General features: G+C 42.1%; 1 long non-coding RNA gene across 1 annotated transcript in view; it reads left to right on the top strand.

The window, feature by feature from the left end:
* The first annotated feature begins 8,710 nt into the window (after positions 1–8,710).
* Positions 8,711–20,355, top strand: part of LOC136995348 (uncharacterized) — a 35,037-nt gene continuing 23,392 nt past the window's right edge. The window contains exon 1 of the long non-coding RNA XR_010886929.1: positions 8,711–9,004. This is a non-coding gene — a long non-coding RNA (uncharacterized lncRNA). The remainder of the gene's footprint in view (positions 9,005–20,355) is intronic.

Genomic DNA, 20,355 nt, shown 5'->3' with positions numbered 1-20,355 from the left:
AAGATGAAATATAACACATGAGAAATTTCTGCGTAAGACTTCCTCACTGCTAATTTTTGGATTTCACATCAGCCTATTTCCAGTGTCCTGCGATGACATGATGAGTCCACCTTGGCCCTCTGTATTTGATAGCATCGTACAACAATTCATGTGACTTGAGACTTAGCGTAAATCAGTCATACTTTCCTTGTTTGGATTATGTCATTTTAATTTAAGCTAATATATACTTAACTCCAAATGAAAAAGTAAAAGCATCCTTTGGGATGTGCTTACCCACGGAGAAGCTGTGAGTTTAGCTGTTGCTCAGCAAAGGAGGAAGAGCCTGTGTTTCAGCACAAAGTGTTCACTCACAGGGAAATATTTGCTGTTACAGCTTTTTTTCCCTTCATTTTGCAATCGGAGGAAAGGGAAAAGACAGGTGAGAGAGCAGCTGGGCAATGAGGGCTGGGGCTGTACCCAAAAAGCAGTCAAATAGATTGAGTCAGGAACAGGGAGTGCTCTTTGCTGTCATCGTGGTTCCCTGCCAGCCAGCACTGCTCCCTAGGAAGCTGGTGGACAAAGCCTGAAAGGGCCGGCAGAAAGCACAGCTCCCACCTGATCCCCTCTCCCAGGCCATGGAAACTCTCGGCCTGTTGAGAAAGAAAGTTTCTTTGCTTGCTCAAGGGGCTCTAGCCTCTGTCCTCTGGGGACCCAAAATGAATTTGCCTGACCAGCATTTCCCAGTTCTTGGGGTGCCCAGTAGGACACTGTCTATAAATGACTTCTTTAATTAGTATCTCCAGGACTCCCCTACACCATTAATGCCCAGTTAATGGATTAGTTAATTCAGAAGAACCTGAGCAGGGAAAAAACCTGGAAATTGTAACTTTGCAGTATACATGACAAGATTATCTTGAAGGCTCAGCACAAGGATATGGCTAGATTGTGGCTACAGCCACTTGAACAGGTTGGAGGGGGTAAAAAGTCACTGCATGAACAGTGCATCAGAACATGCCACACTAACTGCCAGTGCGGGGGCCTTTATCCCATGGTAAGAGGCAGGTAACTGCAGGTTTCTTATCTGTCAGTGAAAGAGGATGTACCCTCACATTTTTCCTGGAGTAGGAGCTGATGCACAAGCAATTACAGCAGGTCAGCAGATACACTCTAAGTTCACCTTCTAATTCGTCCTGTAGTGAGTCATTCATGTGTCCACACCTTGTGCTTTTACAAGAAGCACTTGAGTGCTTTAGCTCCTGTGTTTGGATTCCTGCTAACATTAAAGGCTGTTTCCCATGTGTTGGCTGTGTATCAGCAGCGCCTAGCTGCTGTAGAGCTCCACTACTGTAGCCCTTGGCAGTGTCAGCTGGGAGCGAACTCCACTGAGACCAGCCAGATGACATATGAGACCTCGGTGGGGATGACCAGTAAATGGGATTGGTGATTTTCAATTTTATAAAGTATTTCATTTTCCTCTTTTGTAATTTCCCCTATTAATTTATCCCTGCACTGCCTAAAGAAGAAAGTCAAGAATTCTTCTTACTCTTTATGTCCTGCTAGAACACCTTGGAGCAATTGTCTGTTGAACTTACTCTTGCAGATCAGGCAAGACTTCTTGTTTGCATACTGACTTGAGTGTTGGGAGTACAGTGCTCTGATTAGATAGCGACAAATTGCTCAGATGGCATCCAAGATCCAATTGCTGTTAAATAGATGGCGCTGTAAATTAGATAAACACGGAACATAAAGATCAGAATACAAGGCCATATCTCTTGAAATAGTTTCTAAGCACCTGCTGAAATAAGGACTGTATCACATTTTTATCATTTACTCCCAAATCTAACTACCAGCTGTAGCTGAAGGTTTGTTCAGGTACTGCATAATATTTTATTTTCTAAAAGAGTTTCAATAAGCAAAAAGTAATGGAAAAGGGAAATCATATGTGATCTGCCCATTCCACCTGGATCCAATTGCATCTAATCAATTGTTTTGGATGGAAATTGCTGAGTTATGGGCATTTGGTATGAGATGACTAATGTCCTTTAGGTGGACTTAAGTTCTGACTCTGGGGGACAGAGATCTGTTAAAGTAAGATCTGACATTTTGCCCTAAAAGTGTAAAAGAGTATTTGAGATTACAAAAGCTTTTACTTGAAACATTCTCAGCTTCCTCAGAACAGATGGGTCTCACTAAGAAAAGAGGCCAAAGCAGTCTGTTAGTGTAACTCATGTTTCTGAATGCAGAGGCAGGTGACTTTTCATTTTCTCTTCACTCACTAAGTTTTCTGCTGGCCAGCACGGTTTCTGCAGTTATCTGGTGTGGCTGTAGAAGTAACTGAGTGAACCTTACCCAGTGCTGTGTTTTGCTCATTAGTGCATTTTCTTTATTTTATTTATTTATTTAATTATAGTGTTTACAGACAATATCCTTCTGAACAGCTGAACTCCATCAGGAATCAAACAGAAGGCCAAGAAAGGCTTGGAGTCAAAGGGCTTTCAGTGCTGAATTCACAACTTTGCCCCAGACTCTGCTCTGACCTGCTGTAATTGCCAGGGAGTCAGGGGGGAGCATGTCCCAGAGAGCGCAGGAAGGCAGAGCTTCTGCTGACCTGTGTCACCATGCTCACAGTGAAAGAGAAGAGAGGAGGTGAGCTTTGCTCTGCTAGGTATGTAACTCTGATGAAACCTCTACTGAGGGCACTGAATGCAACAGCATACAGTGCTCAGTGAAACTTAAAAGGTTTTCTTGTTCAGCTTGACTGCTTTTCTGATGTGCAGCCAAATTATAAGTATCTTAATTGTGTGCATACAGTCCTACTTCTATAAGGCTTTTACCTTCTGTTGGAAATGGAAACATCACAGTAATAACCTTGTGGTGGTGTGTCTGGGTTTCCAATTTCATTTGTAGCCAGTATGAAGAAAAAGATAACTAAGATTTGTTTATTTTTAACCCCTCTGCCTCCAAAGTGTTTGCTTGAATTTTTTTGTGAAGGTCTCCCTCCTTTTTTAACTTTATTCGAGTCATTTCACCCTTCTCTAGGGAATAGGAAACTTCAGCATAGGCTTGACTCCATTCTTGCTGGCATTCAGTGCTCTGTGCACTGTGACTGCATCCTGCTGATGACTGGCTCACCACAGTGCACCTTGGCTGCTCACGCAGGTCTTGGTATACTTTACCTGCCTTTTGGTGGCTTCATATAGAACACTCTGAATTGTACCATTGTGCTGGCAGATGTTTCAGGTTTATGATACAATGTTTTAGTAAATATTCTTACAATATTCTAGTAAAGGACTTTAAGTTCCTGAGAGCTCTTCATCTCGGGCTGTGGTCACACAGTCTCTTTCCACAGCAGCTGTGTTGCCTGAACCAGACTGCCATTTGTACCTACTTGCTGCTCTTTCCCAGACCAGCTCGAAGTTACTGGCCCCTCGTGCCTGTCAAATGAGCTGATAGCATTAGGCCATCTGTGAACATTTCAGTCAAAATAGGCTGGATTAGCACAAGGCTGTTATTTGCACTGTGTAAGTCCATGTGATGGGAACACGCAAGCAGGGCTTACACTTGCAGCCTGCCCGGCTGCATGGAGGAGGTGAGGAGAAGTGGGGGGCGGCAGGCTCTGCAGCTGCCGTGCTGCAGCCCTGCAAATGCCGCCTCCTGGTCATCTGTGCTGCCCCTCGAGGGATGCCCATTTTCAAGTCTTGGCATCTGTACAAATGCTTAGCATGTGTGGGCTTGTGTAGGTAAGGGGAGAGTTTAAATAACAAACAAATTAGCCCTTCTCTATTTTCTTTCTTAATAGTATTCTTTCACATGGAAACTAAAGAAGAGTGCATATAGACTGAAGTCAAAATAGCAGTGAAGACTGCCCTTGTACTAATGTCAATCCCTTTTTGCACAGCCTTTTCAGGTTTTTCTTGCATCCTCTGTGTAACTTTTCGGTGCCCAGACTCACCACTACTGTTTTTCATATGCTATGGAGCAGTCATAACCTTTAATAATTACAGATGCACGAGCATTTTTCCCTAAGGCCAGCAGAAAACAAGGATGGCAATTCACCAGCCAAGGCATTCTGTGTGAAAGAATTTTATATACTGTGTGAAATACATTAGACAGCTCAGAGCTGCAGCTAGAGAGAGATTTCCTTTACATTGGAGAACCATTATATCCTCATGAAATGCACATAATGCATGATGGTTTATGTACCTGGCAACTCCAAATATTTGTAAATATGGACAGATGCATATTCATAATGCTAGAAATATTCATAATGCACCTGTCATCAAAGCAGTTTCGAGTAAATACATAGCACAAAAGTACCACTGGGACTGACTGACTGTGATGTCTCAGCCCTCCTCATCATTGAGTGCACACAGACTTGGGGATGTTCTCCCCAGACAGTAGTGCTTCACAAGGGAGGTTTTGTGTTGTGGTAATGCTGTATGGGTAGGGCACACAGCAATCTCTTGAGCTCATGTAAACTTGCATTGTTTGACTGGGGCATTAGAGAAAACTAGGTTTCTATTAATTTATATCAGCTGAGGATCTGGGCCACTTATTTCATGCTGGATTTTCATTATATTTACTGTAGTATTGCTCTGAAATGTGCAGTTAACTACACAACTTCCTGTTTTAAATTCCATAGTAACTATTTTCCTGCCAGAAGTGGATTGCTCTTAAGAGGATCGTGTCCCTCTGTGGCAATATGCAGTTATGTATGCTCCATTCCCATCCTTATTATTCATGTTTGGTATCAAGAGAGTACAAACTCAAGGGGGGAAATTCTGCTGCTGATAAAGCCAGCAGCAGGCCTTTCAGGCATTCAGGAAAGCCAGGTTCCCATCAGGGTTTTGCATTCCCACCACACCCTTTTGCTTGTCAAGCTAATGAAGCATCTCCACTAATTGCACTGGAGGGGAAAGCACTGGTCTGTCTATAGCCCTAAAGCGCAGTCACATCATTTTTCCTCAAAGCAAGTAGGTCTGGCTATATCCTTTGAATCTCACAGTCACTCCTGCACTTTTAACCCCTGGCTGTAGATATGTAGACTCTATCAGGAGATGCGCCCCTCCTAGGACAGCTCTGGAGCAACCAACAACCCCCCACCCACCACTGCCTAAACATACAGCAGATGAACAGAGCATCTCCTGAGGAAAACGTGAAAGACACAGATCTGTCATCACAGACTTCACCATCACCTCCCCCCCCCCCCCGCCTTTGCTCTTATGCTGAATAGTTCCCTTTGACACGAGGGTAATGCCTGTGGGTGCGATCTGGCAACCTTGCAGATTCAAAGTAGTCTGTGAATCATTTTTATTCTGGGTTAATATTCTTTATTTTCCTTTATTTAATGTGCTTTTATAGTGAATTTCACTTTGCTTTTGTGGCAAGCATAGTCACTACCATGAATAAAACTAAATGCAGACTTATTTCTTTGTGAAATGGAATAAATATAAATGTAGAAAGACAAGCACTTATATGCCTGTATATATACATATATACATACATATGCATACATACAGAAACATGTTTATATATAATATGAGAAAGTATATTCTACTTATCATAGATATCTAGTAAGATAAGATTGTAATATTTAAAGGTAGCTGATTTACCTGTATAAGTATAGTCACTGCTAACAAATCTTTGTGTTCACACATTAGACCTTGCTCATGAAAATATTGTTGGAAGAATTCACTACCAGGGAAATACTTGGTGCAGAACTCTTCAACAAGAAGATTTTTGTAGCTTGATGATACAAAACCTGTAAATGCCTGATATCCTTCCAGTGAAGAGCCTTTCCAGGAGGAGGGGAAAAAAAAAAGGAAATGGCATTTTTTGTGTATTTTCATACAAAATGTTGTATACTATAGACTTGATACACCATACTTGAGATGGATTCTCCTGCAGGGCATATGCATCTCCTCCTTCATAATTGATACCACTAGTCAAACAGCAAGACATCTTATATATGCCTGAGTTATTAGTAAAGCCAGCATGATCCATTAAAGGGTGGGGAATCCACTGTGGAGCTTTAATAGATAAGGAGAAAAAGGTCAAGATGGAAACGTTCAGTAGTAGTCAATAGGGCTACTGGAGAAAGAGGTTCAGAAATGTCCTAGAAAGGCAAAGAGATCACATCATTATACCAGACGATGTGACAGCCTATCCTAAACTGTAGTTTTTTCAGATAGGTGCCCCTAGGCAATGTGGCTGTCTCTTAAGGCATTCCTTTGCAAAGTTTTGTACCAACAAACTATTGTGAGTACTTCCCATTGACCACCAGGGCTCTTCATAAACCTTGAGCCGAAGATGTTTAGAACTGAAAAGGAAATCCCTCTGCAGACCACTTACAGTGGCCCTGAGGGCTGCTAACACCCACATTGCACAGCAGGGGAATTGCTGCCCTGGGGGAAGAGATGGTACAGCAACCACCTCTGACTCACCTGACTACAGAAAAAAGGAAAATGAAGTCTCCTAACTCCCATTCTCAGTGTGAATCTGCAGTTATCTTGCCTACACTGGGCCACGGAGAAAATATGCTGGAGCATTAGTAAAAATCCTATCAAACCTACTGTGCCTATTTTTGCATCCTCGAAGTGCAACAAACCTCACAGCAGCGTTGTGCTAAAGTGGGGAAACATCACCTCCGTCTGCTCCCTCCTGTATTTGTGTAGGAAGGGAGGTGGCAAGGGCTGGTTATTGCTAGACAAAGCTTGACTTGTTTACACTGAAACCTTCAACATACTGCTCATTCCAGTATAAGAGGATCAAAGTAAAGGCATTATTACGTATTTGTGTAGGCCCAACAGTGTGTTAGGCACTTAATTTGCCATCTCGGCCTGTTCCTTTTGCTGTGATATTTCAGGCAGGGATTCCCATTCATCAAGTTGATCCCAGTGTGGGACTGGAGCACAAGGTCAGCTATCACTGGCTCTGTCATGCTCAAAGGCTTCAGTGTTCTGGTAATTAAGACCGTTAGATGGGAGGGTCTCTTTTCCTGCTATTTGATGTAGAGTAGGTGCAGATGAAAGATTTATAGTTTTAATTCAAATAAGGGATTTGTCTTTGACAACTTAATTGTGTTTGCAGAGAAGTTCTGGACCCTTTCTCTTGCCAAGTCATTACGGAAAGGCCTCACATCTTGGATCTACCAGGAAGCTGTTTGGATTAAAGAAATAACCAAAGAGACTCCACATCAGTGCTGACAGAAGCAATAAACATTTGCTTGTCCTCCTTGCGCTTGTAGTAAATATGTTCATGTTGGCTTTAGATGGTAAATTTTCATACTTCAAGACCAAACTAACTTTTTTCTAACTTTTTGCTGTGTCTGTACTCATCTCTATAAATAAAATTTTTTTTTTAGAGATCCTTTATTCAAATCAGTTAATGAGGCTGGTAAAATGAAAGGCTAGACTGAACAGGATACTAAAACCAGGTGCTCATTTATTTAATAAAAATGTAATTATAAATAATAAAACCTGGTTTAATTCTACAAACAGAATTGCTTTTATCTTTAATAATATAAAATTATTGAATACTTCAGTTATTCAGATTTCCTTGTACCTATCTAGTAGGAGCTAAACATCAAAATTGCAAAATGAATTACCTAAAAGCTAGGAATCATTCAAACCGTCTGGCTTGTACACCATATTTCTCAAAGGTCAGTATGTAGTGTTTGACTTCCTGCTAATTTCCCTGGTCACCAGTGTTTGCTCCTGTCAGTAGCTTCTGGGAAAGGTAGGCTGTTACATGCTGAGTGGACAGAGGGAGGAAGATGATGCACTTTTTGTCAGCAGATTATGGAATAACTGCAGATGGTGAGAAACACTAGGTATTGCAGTACCTGGGTGCTGTGCCTGGCTCTGGCAGCTATGACGTATGGTCAGATGGGTGGAGACGACATACCTTGCATGTTAGGTGGCTCATTTATTCTGAAATGGGGTCTGCAAAGGTGCTGGAGCGTCTCAGGTTTGAGATCTGGACACTAGCCCCTGTTCTGTTTGGGATAATCCCTCAGCCCTTTACACAAATCAGCCCTTTTACAGCAAGGAAATGCAACATGGTCCATGGCAAAAAAAGTACTTCCTACCTTTCTCACCCCTCTCCACAGACTCATGCTCAGTAATGTAAGGGAAACAAAGCTAGACTGCTCCTACTTACAAGGCCCTCATTACAGACTGAGGTTTTACAACCGTTGCTGCATTTGTCCTCATAAAAGGAACCAAAGCACAGAGACTTAAAGGCTAACCTTTAAAAAGGCATTTCAGCCCCTCAAGTGACTGATAGTTTCCTGGTGAGATTATCCGGAAGACCCCAACCAGGCATTTTTCTCAGTGCAGATGTGTATCTTCAAGCTCAGAAAAGCCATTTGATAACTGGCCCAGAGTCACACAAGAAGCCTGTAGCAGAGCAAGAACTTTAACCCCAATCTCCCAAGTTCCCAAAATCCAGTATTTCTCCTACATACACAACCTTCTGCCAGCAAAGTACAGCTCAGGGCATACAGTTTGCTCCCTTGCAGCTCTTCTCCAAAGGGAGAGTGGAGGCAGGGAGCTTGTGTATACCGGTGGGAAGAAGCACAAGTGGTATCAGCAGGGACATATTTGCAGGGGAGGAAGGGAGGAGAGGGAACGTAGCCTCTCCAGTACATCCGGTTCTAGCTGTATCTGCTACAATGCAACTTCCCATTCAAAAACAGTAACCCAGGGACAGTGGAGAACAACAGGCCCCATTTAAACAATGGGAGGGAATGCATGAGGGGAAGGAAAGACAGGCACTGGGCCCAAACATCTAAAAAAATAAAAATAATTGCATTTATGTTGGGTGGGGGAGAGAGGGAAGAGTTTTTTGTTTTCATTTGAGCCTGGTTTCCAATTTCTGCCTTACAGAAGAGAAAAGCTAGCTTCCAAGGAATCTGAAGGCATATAAAATGTTTGATGAATGCACTGGGACCCTCCCCATGCAAGCAGCTTTGGCTGTGGCTCACTGGCCTCCCACCAAAGAGCACCAGGACATGTCTGCCGCGGTGAGTTATGATGAGAGAGGCTGACCTGAGGCGGTCCCTGTGAGCTCGCGGGGGAGATGGCCTCGGTCTTCCTGTGGAGCTGGTTTCCTTCTGCTGCCACGTGGGCCGGCTGCACCCGGCCAGAGCACCGGGAAGCCGTGCCGTCGGGGTCGGGTGTTTGGTCTGGGGTGGAAAGAGAAACAGCCTTTTGGGGGGTCGGGCGGCAGGAGGGGGCTGCTTCTGAGAGCCCTTCAGATGCTGTTACTACCATCATTGCTTTAACTAATTGCACACAGATCACTTATAGCACAGTCATTATATAAATCCTCTGAAAGCTGTCACACAGGTTCAACTTGCTCTGTACAGGCGTAGGAAGCAGAAGACTAGTGGGAGTGGGAGAAAGATGACTTTTCAGTCCTTCCCAGATGAGTTCAAATATAAATTTCAAGTATTGTGCATATCCTCTAAGCGCTACTCTCACCAGCTTTCTTTTTCTTTTTCTTTTTCTTTTTCTTTTCCTTTTCCTTTTCCTTTTTTTTTCTTTTTCTGCTGAAATCTTGTACAAAGGAATAAGTATCAAACAAGGGTAATGACCTTCAAAGACTCTCGCATACACACAGACAAAAGTAAAGAAAATTGAAGCGTAAGACAGGGGCACAGGTGCTCAGTCCATAGCAACCTCTTCACCCAGAAGGTGATGTAGCAGTGGTGGCTCCTTTTTCGGGGGTTAGCAGAAGTGACTAGGGAAGCAGAGCAATTTCACAGTATCAGGATGTGACTTTCTATGAAGTAAATTAACCTTCCAGTCTCTTGTTTGTATAAATTCTGCAACTAACCCCTCCTAGTAGCTTATGTTAAGAATAAGTTTCTTAGTTTTACATGGATAATGGTACCAACTACTTTGTATGTGTTATAATCTAGATTCAGCCCATGTATCAACATAACGAAAGGGGTCCCTTCAGTCAAGAAGTGGTTTTCCCTCATGCTCAAGCATTTACCAGCCTGGTTGCAGTGTGACCTCTGCAGGACACAGCTTAAGATAAAGACTTGTCTACCTTTTGCAAAAAAAAGCAGATCTTCAAATAAAGATCTTTCCTCCTCAGTGTGATCTGGAGCCAAGGCCTCCCAGCAGTGTTTACATTCAACAAAAACACTGGGTCTGTGTTCACATGTTTTTTTACCTCAGAATGTCTTTTTAATTTATACATCCATGGATCTTATTCATCTCCCAGCTGGGTCCAAAATCCAACTTTCCTTTGCTTTTGCTTAGTGTTCCTAACAATCTGGCAGCACACACTAATTGTACACACATGGTTATAGGATACAGCTCTATAACCTAGGGAGTTTTACAGCCTGCAATTTTACAATATCTCATCGCATCATTTGGTGGTAGAGCAGAACATGTGTCATGAAGTGATAATGCTCCCATTTAGGAAAACACTACAGAAGCAATGAGAATGCATCCGAGGACAAAGTTGGCTCAAGTGTTTAGAAAGGACTTGAGTTATTTGTACAAGCAGATGTTGACAGAATTTTGAGGCTTGTTATCAGTGTAAGAGAGAGAAAACTTCTGCAGGAGATGAAAGCTTTGAAGTTTTGGAAAGTTTTCTGTCTAGGCTGGTTGTGCTTGATACAGAAAAAAAAAGGTCTTGAGAAAAGGCAACTTTTCACCACCACTGAAAACCTTAACAATTTTTCTCTAAATACCTGAAGGTAGATTTAGGAGCATACTATTAAACATCAAGCTTTGTAAGTACTGGCCAGTAATAATGACAAATTTTCCCAACTGCATCTTAAATCCATTGCTTCTTGTTATAACCTCATTAAGTGAGAAACATGATAGATATTTCTTTAGCGCATCCCTTTATGTTTCTGTAGTCAGTTGTCATCTATCTGTTATTTTCCACATCATTTATTGTATGTGTTACTCTCTCCTGAATTCTAGAGGAGGCCCCAGACAGTTCTAGCACTGCAGATGTGTGATTTTGGCAGGACTGCTCAGTTGCTGTTCCTTAGAGATAATCCTGCCTTGGTGTAGGGCCGGAACTGCTGCAGCAGAGCCTAATTACCTACGAATGCTGAAGGGAGAAGTGCCTCCCCAATGTTGCAGTTGCACTGCTAGATTCTGCTCTTCTGGAAGTTGGCGGGAAAGCTCCCATTGGTCAAAATGATACTAAATCAGATGCAAATCATTTGGAGAGCCTTTTGGAATGTAAATATAATGATTATTAAGCATCTTGATTGCTCTTTAGCAGGGTAAATTAGCCTGCACTGAGGTCTGAGCTGCCATGACAAGGCTATTATCAGTTGCAAACTAATTAATTTAAAGTTAGTTCAGACCCTCTGCATTGTCCCTCTCTTCCTGCAAGACAGTATAGACGTCACACTCTCGCATTCTCTGTCTGGGTTTTAATCAAATGCATGCCTGAAAATGCCACAGTTTATTACAACCCTCAAAGCTGTTTAGCTGTTTTCTTAAATAATCAGAATACCTGGAGCCCTGGATGGTTGCAAACAGCAGGTAACCGTGGACTAAATCTGTGCATATGTTTCTGACAGTAATGCATGTAGAGAGTCACAGCATGTAGATGCCTGCATATCTTTCTGTATTTCCCACACCTTTAAAATCAGGCCAGCCATTTACATCTTGCAAGTATAGAGAAGATGTGCCAGATGACAAAATGAAAGGATATAATAACGTTGTAGACAGGAATATATATATATTGGATTTTCTCTCATATAGATCTGACTGTTATTTATATGGACAACATATTTCTTTATTGGAGAAATAGCAATTCTCACATTACAGAGTGCCATCTTTTAAAATACAGTTTTGATTAATATCACTCAAAAGTTAAACATCAGTTCAGTTCCTTCGAAGGAGGAAATTCAAATCCACTGGGGAAGTCACATACAACATGTGTAAACTCTTTTGCGGATGGAAAATGATGAAACATCCCAGAGCATCATTATTCCTCCCTACTTCCTGAAATCTGTTCCTCAAATCCCCCAAACAACCCAATGGATATATGATTTACAGAGAGGTCCATGGGTTTCTCAGACCATTCACCCAGCTTTGTGAGGAAGTGAGGGATTGCAGCAAACTACGCAAGCAGGTCAGCCAAGGTTCACATCTTGACTTAACTGTAAGTTGATGGTGACATTTTCCAGATATTTATGGAGAGTTCATCTTGGGAGATGCTCATTTTATAGACACAGGGTGGAATTTCCTGAAGCAGGTATTTCCAGTGCCATGTACATTCTTGCAGAGTAGTGAACACTTACATCTCACTTTTTCAAGGAAATTTGAAACATGACAGAACGGCACCATGTTCAATAAGTGGGAGAGGAGAAGGCTAAGACTTTTACTTTATCCCCATCAACAGCTCATCCCCATTCACCACTCTCACATGCATCTTGTGTTAGATAGGCTCCCGAAATGATGCAAGAAGGAGGTGGAAGTGTAGTTCCTTCCTCTCCACACCAGGAAGATGCTGGGATCCTTCCTAGCAAGGGATGGACAATGTCTCTGTAGAGTTAATCCTGAGACAACGGAGCCCTAAGCCGTAGCATGTTCCATAAGGGAGGTCTGTGTCTCCACAGCAGGCTGGCACAAGTCCACCTAAAGCTCTGTAAAGCACCGATAACTGCCTTCTGCTGTGAAATACTGTCACTGTAAATTTTAAGGTTGGTATCAGCAGCAGTTCAGGCAGGAAACTGCCTAAAAGCAAATGGTGTACTTCCAACTCTAAATCTCTTGCTACTCTTTAAAATGCCAGATGGTCTGTTTATCCAGTGGTCTAACTGTGGCTGATAAAAAGCCAGAGGTGTGCATGTTGCTTTGCAGATAATTTAAAAAGAGCAGATCTGAACCATGGATGGCTTCCAGTCTGAATCAGATGTAACTCAACACAGGATGGGAATAACCCAGTTGTGAGTGAAGGCTGGAGAAGGTGAGCACTGAAAGAATGAGAGATCACTTGAGACCCTTCTGGATAAGATTTCCCTAACAATGCGGGTTGTCTCCTTTTTGAGGAGACATTTTGACTGGTACTTTGAACAGAGATGATTTTAAACAGGTCAGGGCTCTGTGGGCATTAACTGGGCCCCCTAAAACACTAGTCCATCACTAGCTGGAAAATGATGGTCATCATTGCAGGTCCTTGACTTCAGTGCATTTGGAAATAATACTTGTTGAAAGATGGGAGCAGTTTTCCCTTGAAGAATATGTTACTGCTGCTTGCTGCAACTGTTTATAAGTGTTTCCAAAAATGATCACCACTCTCACCAGCCCTCTTTTTAAAATCATTCTCTTTCATGATGCTTAAAAAAATTATGGAGGCAGCTTTTCAGATTGTCGTTGCTCTGCTTCCCCCTAGTCTGCACCTACTGAGGATCTGCCTCTCTTGTGTGTTAGTCGACAGTAAATTCTTCTAGAAAGCAGCACAGATGTTGTTGGTAAACCTTGGAGCACACTGGGGTCAGCCTCAATTGACACTGTAGGATGCCACTACAATATATAACAAGATATGGCCTTTTAGGTTTCTATGAAATCTATTAAGGTATTTATAGGAATATTCTTGTAATCTAAACATAAAATCTATTGAGTGACTGATGCTAAAAGTAGCCCATACTTGTAGATTGTTAAGAACAAGGAAGACTGTGTACCAGACACAAGGGCAGGATGTTTCCCATTAGCACCCGCTGACTTGCCCAGGAGCAGTTTGCAATCAGCAAAACTCAGAGCAACGATGCAGCATAAAGATTACCATTCAGCACAGTGAGGGCCAGTGTATGTAGGAAGAAATGTTGTTGTGTGACATTAATGCATTAGCTAGAAAAACCTGCAGCAGGAATAAATTCTTCTTCTCTTTAGGACATCTTTTTTCTTTTTTTCTTTTTTCTTTTCACATGTTGTCACAGGGGTGAAGGGGGGGGGAGAAGGTTATTGTTTATTAGTTAACAGATTTATTGAAGATGGCCATACAGTGTAGTCATAGCAAGCAAATCTTACTGCACATTTGTTAGTGCCCGAGTCTCGGTTTCTTACAACTCCAACGGTTTCTTGTCAGAGGTTCTCTTAACTCCAGGAGAGTAACCTTGAGAGGCATCCCAGCTCAAGGGGAGATCCACTCAAGGGGAGAGCCTGCTGCCGTGCAGGAGAGCTCAATGGGTTCTAGGCTGCAGCGCTATTTATGGGCACGGAGTTTGACTCATGGTCATACAATATTTGGTGTGGAGATGTACCTTTTTTGCTGATCTCATGCTGTATTGGGGAAAATATACCTTTTTGCTGACCTCATGCCGCGTTGGGGAAAATACACCTTTTTGCTAATCTCATGCCCATTTCTGGCCTCACCAGTTGCAACCAGTAACACCTAGTTCCTCCTGGTCAGCCCTGGGCGCAGTCAGTTATTTGCGGTCAGCTGGGGCCTGAGATAAGGTGTTTGTGTGTGTGGGGGGGGATAGCTGTACTTCACCATGCTTTGGGCCCGAGATGTGTCGGGGGGGGGGGGGGTTGGTGCATTCTGCCACACATGTATTTGGCAATCTGGTGCCCATGCAACTTTATAGCTTTGACAAAGGGAACTGAAAGTTTTAATTTAAATAAAATCCTCTGGAAAGAGAAGTGAAGGATTTGAATTCTTCTGACTTTAGCCTGCTGTTGCATTGATGTCACTTTAACTGATGATGAAACTCAATTATTTTGCCTCAACAAAGCCTGAGTGTAATTTACTGGGCATAGTCTTCTGTGTAGAAGAGAAAGAGCACAAATCCCATTATGTGTAAACAAGATTTGTGCACCTACCTGCCATACAGAGTTTTGGAAAATATATTCCCATATGCCTCTGCCCAGAGAGCTCAGTTGTGTTGCTGGTTTTAAAACCAATTTAAAGGCAAAAGCATAAATCTAAAAATGTGAATGTTAGCACTGGGATGTGCAAGCCCTGAATCAGGGGCAACAATGTTTTAGAAAAGAACAAAAGGGATTAACAAAAGGAATTCATGTAGGAATGCCACTGGCTTAAATTACATTACCTCTTTAATTGAATTAGCTGTACTGAAAACTTTTAAACTTTGGAAATCACCATCAAGAATGCATTACTGTATTCAGGGTGACCATAATAGGTTTTGGACCCCTTTCCCTAACAACTTTTTCTCTTCCTTTCTCCTTCTGGATGGGTAAAAAAGGTAGAAGCAGCATCCCTAAGCCATTCTCTGACAAGTCATCCAGGCTGGGAATGAGGGGTGCCTCCCCACTCTTTTCTACCTGCATGCATTCACTGCCTGGATATCTGCTCTCTGTTTTCTCTGAGGACAAGATAGCATGCTGGATGAAAGCATCCTCTGAACTGGATCTGACCTGCAGGCCGCTGACTGGAATACACCATAGCATCAATGTACAAAGCTGTGACCCTTCTCTATACACAGAGATGGCGAAGGCTGTAGCTGTAAAATGCAAATGATGGGCCTTCATTACACATACCAAGATGTAGTATTCTAGTTCCCTTTATAGTATATTCATCTCGGCTTCTCTCTTACACAAACTCAACATTGTGTTATGCTGTCAACAAGCTCTAGATAGTCTGCAGAAACAAACTGCAATGATTTCCAGTGGACAGTGCTTTTAGGAAAGCACATGATTATCCTGTTCGCCCCTCCTTCTGTCTGTGAGCATTCACATCCTAAGCCAGAGGGGTCTGTTAGAAGGTAAGGTGGGAATCTCTGGGGAGTTAAGTACCGCAGTGCTAGTGCACTGAGAAGGATGGATGTACCCAGTGAGTCTGTTTGTCACAGACAGATCCTGCCTCTGAACACAAGTACCGTGCAGTGCTCCACAAGCAGCCTTCTCCCATGGCAGGTAGCAAGAGCCACTCCTACATTTCTCCTGTAGAATGGAGAATTCTGTAACCAGTAGCTGTGGTGGGGATCACCTGGATGCAGTTCATTTCATATTGATGCCTCCAACTGCAGAGATCTGTATCTGAGCTAGGATCCCTTGGGGGATCTGAGGATTCATTTAGAGTCAGTGGAAATCTAGTGGATACAATCAGCCGAGTCTAAAGTCCTTATTGACTTTACTTAAACTAGATGTCTAAACTGAATCAGTATAATTTAACTTCTCTATATGTAGGGATATGATTAGCTAAGAGTATAAAGAGTTTTAGTAATGAAAGATCCAGGAGGAAGACATTTCCAGACTTAGTAATGATGGAGCAGCAATAAGAGTAATTAATTAATAAGAGCAATTTCTTATGTGCCATCATCCCTTTGGGTCCACATCAAGTGGCACTGAGGCCTAAATACCTTCTCACTTGAATTTGGCCAGAATTCAAATACATTTTCAAGTTTGCTGGTGCACAGAAGGGGCATTCACAAAATGGGTGATTGGATGTGTACCCCTTCACCTGCTTGACTGCAAAGAAAATTGGCGGACACAAGTGTTTTCTTTACTGGTTGGTCTTTTGCAAGTGTCAGCTAGTCATTGGCTTTTTCCAAACACCTTTTGTCATAACTGACACTACATCTCATCATGAAATATAGTTCCAAGAGCAGATTTAATTGATGAGGGATTTGTAAAATGGGTTTATTTAATACACTTTGCAGTTTAATCATGGCAAGAAATGCTTCTTTCTTCATGAGCATTTGGCTCTCTGGGCTGAGTGTAGCAAGAACCTTTTATTTCTTTTAGACTATCGGCATTCCTCCCATCTGGCAATCAGGAAAACACAAAATAAAAGGGTGTTTCCAACAAACTCCAGCTTCAGCAAAAGCTTTTTGAAGGTTTTCAACCAACTTTGGGTCTGCATCGTAAAGCAAAAGGAATGGGACAGGAAGTGAAGAGCTGTGCTGTGTAAACAGATTGCTGTTGATGTGTGTTCCACAGCTGGACTTATGGCTACGGTAACTTGTTCTGATGTGATAAAAGTTTAACATCCAGACTTCATGTGCCAGCTGATAAATGACAAGGGACAAATTAAAGACAGTTTTGTTAGCATGAAAGAACACTCTGTATCAGGAGTCTGTCAATTAGGTGCTAGCACAGAGCATTGTCATTATACAAGTGCCTTTTGCCTATAAATGACTGTCCAGCACCTCTATTAGAAACCTGGGTCTTGAGGCTTGATAGTAGGAGGCTCATTTCAAAGTTCATTAGGCTAAAACTTGGCAGATTGGTTGTCAGGCCAGATGTGTATTTCTTTATTTTTCAAAAAATTATATAAAGCAGTTCAGGCACTTTTGATCTAGAATTTGGCAAATAGCACACAATTCCCATGGTTTTATATGGGTGTTTTTATTCCAGTTAGGTTAACAATAGTCTCCTTAAAAAAAAGTGCCTTGTAAGCAGCTAACCATTCAAGCTAGCTATATTGGCCTCCTGCATTTTCCCCTTCCCCCTTCTCAAATACTGCTTGGAAATGGCTGATAACAAAAATACATGAACATGCCTTGTGGCCTTGTTGCCATGCTTCAGTGCCAAACTGAAACCATGCCACCCCATAACAAACCTTGACCTGCAGTGTAATTGCTCTATTTTTCATGGTTTCCTATTCTATCTTGGCCATTTCAAATTGCATTGGCCTGCCACCCACTATCCCAGAGAAGTTACCAGCCAGGTGTCCGTTTTTTAAATGAAACAGGGTTTTAACTCCAAAATGGCATGAGAAATTTAACTGCTTCAAGATGTATCATGTATTGCTAACCAAAGCCTGGAGTACTACCTAATATATGACATCCCCATGGTAATGTCAGCAAATGCTACTGCAGTGCAGAAATAGCTGAAGCTGCTTACAGTAAACGGAATGAGAGGGAAGATTATAGCTGTACGGGTGAATTTCACCTCTGGAAGTTTTCAAAATAAATCTTCAATTAGAGCTAAATTTTTGCTGAAACATGTCAGAGATTTCCAGAGGATTTTGTAGACTGAACAATATAATCTGTGATACAATGAAAAAAGATGTTGGATGGTTAAAATGTATTTTCAGTGGACTACTAGTCTTTTAAAGCAGTGGTGAGTAAGCCTCAGTAGAGTCAGAGTTTCATACTGACATCTAAAAACACAGATTTTCTCCTGATACTTTTGAAGGTCTCTCTTTATGCTTAGACTCAGGTTAAAATACAGGCACTATAAATGCTCTTTCAATGGTCCCAGCTTCTTCAGCTGCAAAATGAGGGTATAGTTTTTAGCTTTCATTAATTTTTAAAATATAATATCTGCTTCTAGCCTACCTTGGTACAAAGCACACCTTGAAAATCTAATTGTCCTCCTTTGACTGCTGGCAGCCTGAAACCAGAATTTGTGCGGTATCAGCCATCTGTGCGTCTTAATCACTAGAATATTGGACTCCATCAGCGTACCAGTAACAGAGGACTTCTGTGGCTGTGCAAAACGCTGGTTGGCCTGAAACACCCTCTGAGGCAAACACAGCACATGCTTAGCCAGACTTAGCACAAACCAGACATATGGTCTGGTCTTAGAAGAGTAAGCCAGGGGCCTCCTCGGAGCAGGCAATGCTTTAAGCTAGTGCTGTGGGCAACAAGAAAGTGTCAGGGGCTCTCCAGCTCTCCGAGCAGTGCAGCTCCCCCAGTTTCTTGTGCTACCCTATGGCAGAAGGCAGAGAAAAGGCATCATTTTGAGGGAGAAGAACCTTTTTCTCCCAGATGAAGGCTGCTTGGCCCAGCAGGGACTCTTTCAGCTACAAAGAGGGGCCTTGCGTTTGCTTGCTATCAGGTTCTTCAGTGTTGTTTCTTGATGTATGGTATTAATAAGGCAGGTGTTTTACCCAGTCCAACTGGTGTTTTTTTCCCTGGAGGCATGTAATTCAGGGGTGTGGGAGAAGGATGTTCATGCAGTAAATTTTTTATTATTTAAATAGGAAACATTTTTTATGGGGGATATGAGCAGTGTTTAAAAGCTGCAGAGCTAGACACTCCAGGGATCCGCTGTAAATGGCGGTTAAGCCTTGTGAAGGCTCCTACCTTGGCTTTTTTATTGGGATTGCTATTGTGACTGAGGCCTTGATGTTTTATTACCCTGGCCATATGGTTGTGTGGTTTTGGAGAAGGAGGTTTGGCGAGGGGCAGGGGAAAGGGGGGAAGGGAGGTTGTTGTTATTGCTGCAGTGGAACAAGTATATTCAATTTTCCCATTCTTGTGTGTCCTAACTTACAGCATATGGACACCAATTCCACATTCTTTATGGGGAAATCACATGGGTATTGTTAAATCATTTAGCCTAAACTTTGAAAGAGAAAAATAATAAGGTGATTAAAGACAACCTGAAGCTACTTGATAATGTGATGCTGATGGGATGGAATTGTCTTTCATTACTGTGCTAGGATGAACACTAGTTGCTGAGTGCAGGGAAGAGGTAGGTGGTGGATTTTTCTGACTTTTTTTTCAGATGGCAGCTGCTTATGTTCTTTCCATTAGAAGAGAGACAGACGCACAGAGCGCGAGCTTCAGTGTCTTCTGCAGAGAGCCCTATTAGTTCTGAGCTGAAACTGAACCATGCTAATTTTAAAGCACTGCAATATAGCCATTTTATTTCTTCCAGCTGTGGGTCTTGACTTCCAGCTAGAAAGAGGGGACAAAAAGATAGAGCGAAAGGAGGACTGGAAAAAATAAAACCGCTGGATGTCTGTCAATACCTGCTCTTAAGTTAGGAGACTCTGAACAGGACTAGAATTGAAAGAAGTCATTAAAGTACTGCCTTCCACTGAAAACGAGCACAATCCTCATTCTTCTCTAAATATTCAGGATGTACAATTCAAAGATACAGACTCAAAACTCCAGAATTCATTTTCCACTTGAAGTCCTTCTTAGGATGTTAAAGATAACTGGGAGCACATAGAGTATCCTAACAGAGTGCATGTGATAAGGCCTGCTATCTCAGTTCTTTTCATCAAAGAGGCATCAGTGAGACAAAAGTGAATTGGGTGCTTATCTCCTACTGAGCGCCTAATTCCCCACTATGCCACTGCCATCCTTAGAGGAATAAGCAATGAACTCTGAAGAACCCATTTCCAGATGTGAATTTATGAATTTATGATACTGGAAATTCTCAACAGTGAAAAAGTGCTGAATTTATAGTTCATGTTTGGATTCTTTCAAAGAGGCTCACTAACTAGAGTTTTGTTGGAGGTTTCCCTAATAACCAGTATAAAAGTTAAGATGATTAGAAACATGAAGGAGTGAGCAGCAGATGCCCACAGGTTTGCAGGAATTTGCATTGGTGACATTTATGAAATGTTAGAGAAGTTGAGTGTTACACTTTGCAAGATGTCTGAGTGATTTCATTCTACAGAGAAAACAAAAAGAATCTGTTTCTTTAAATCTTTAACGAGATGTGGCACATGCTGCACCAAAAT

The sequence above is a fragment of the Apteryx mantelli genome, chromosome Z, assembly GCF_036417845.1.
Source record: "Apteryx mantelli isolate bAptMan1 chromosome Z, bAptMan1.hap1, whole genome shotgun sequence".
NCBI classification, from domain to species: domain Eukaryota; kingdom Metazoa; phylum Chordata; class Aves; order Apterygiformes; family Apterygidae; genus Apteryx; species Apteryx mantelli.
This window is presented reverse-complemented; position numbering and strand designations above follow the sequence as displayed.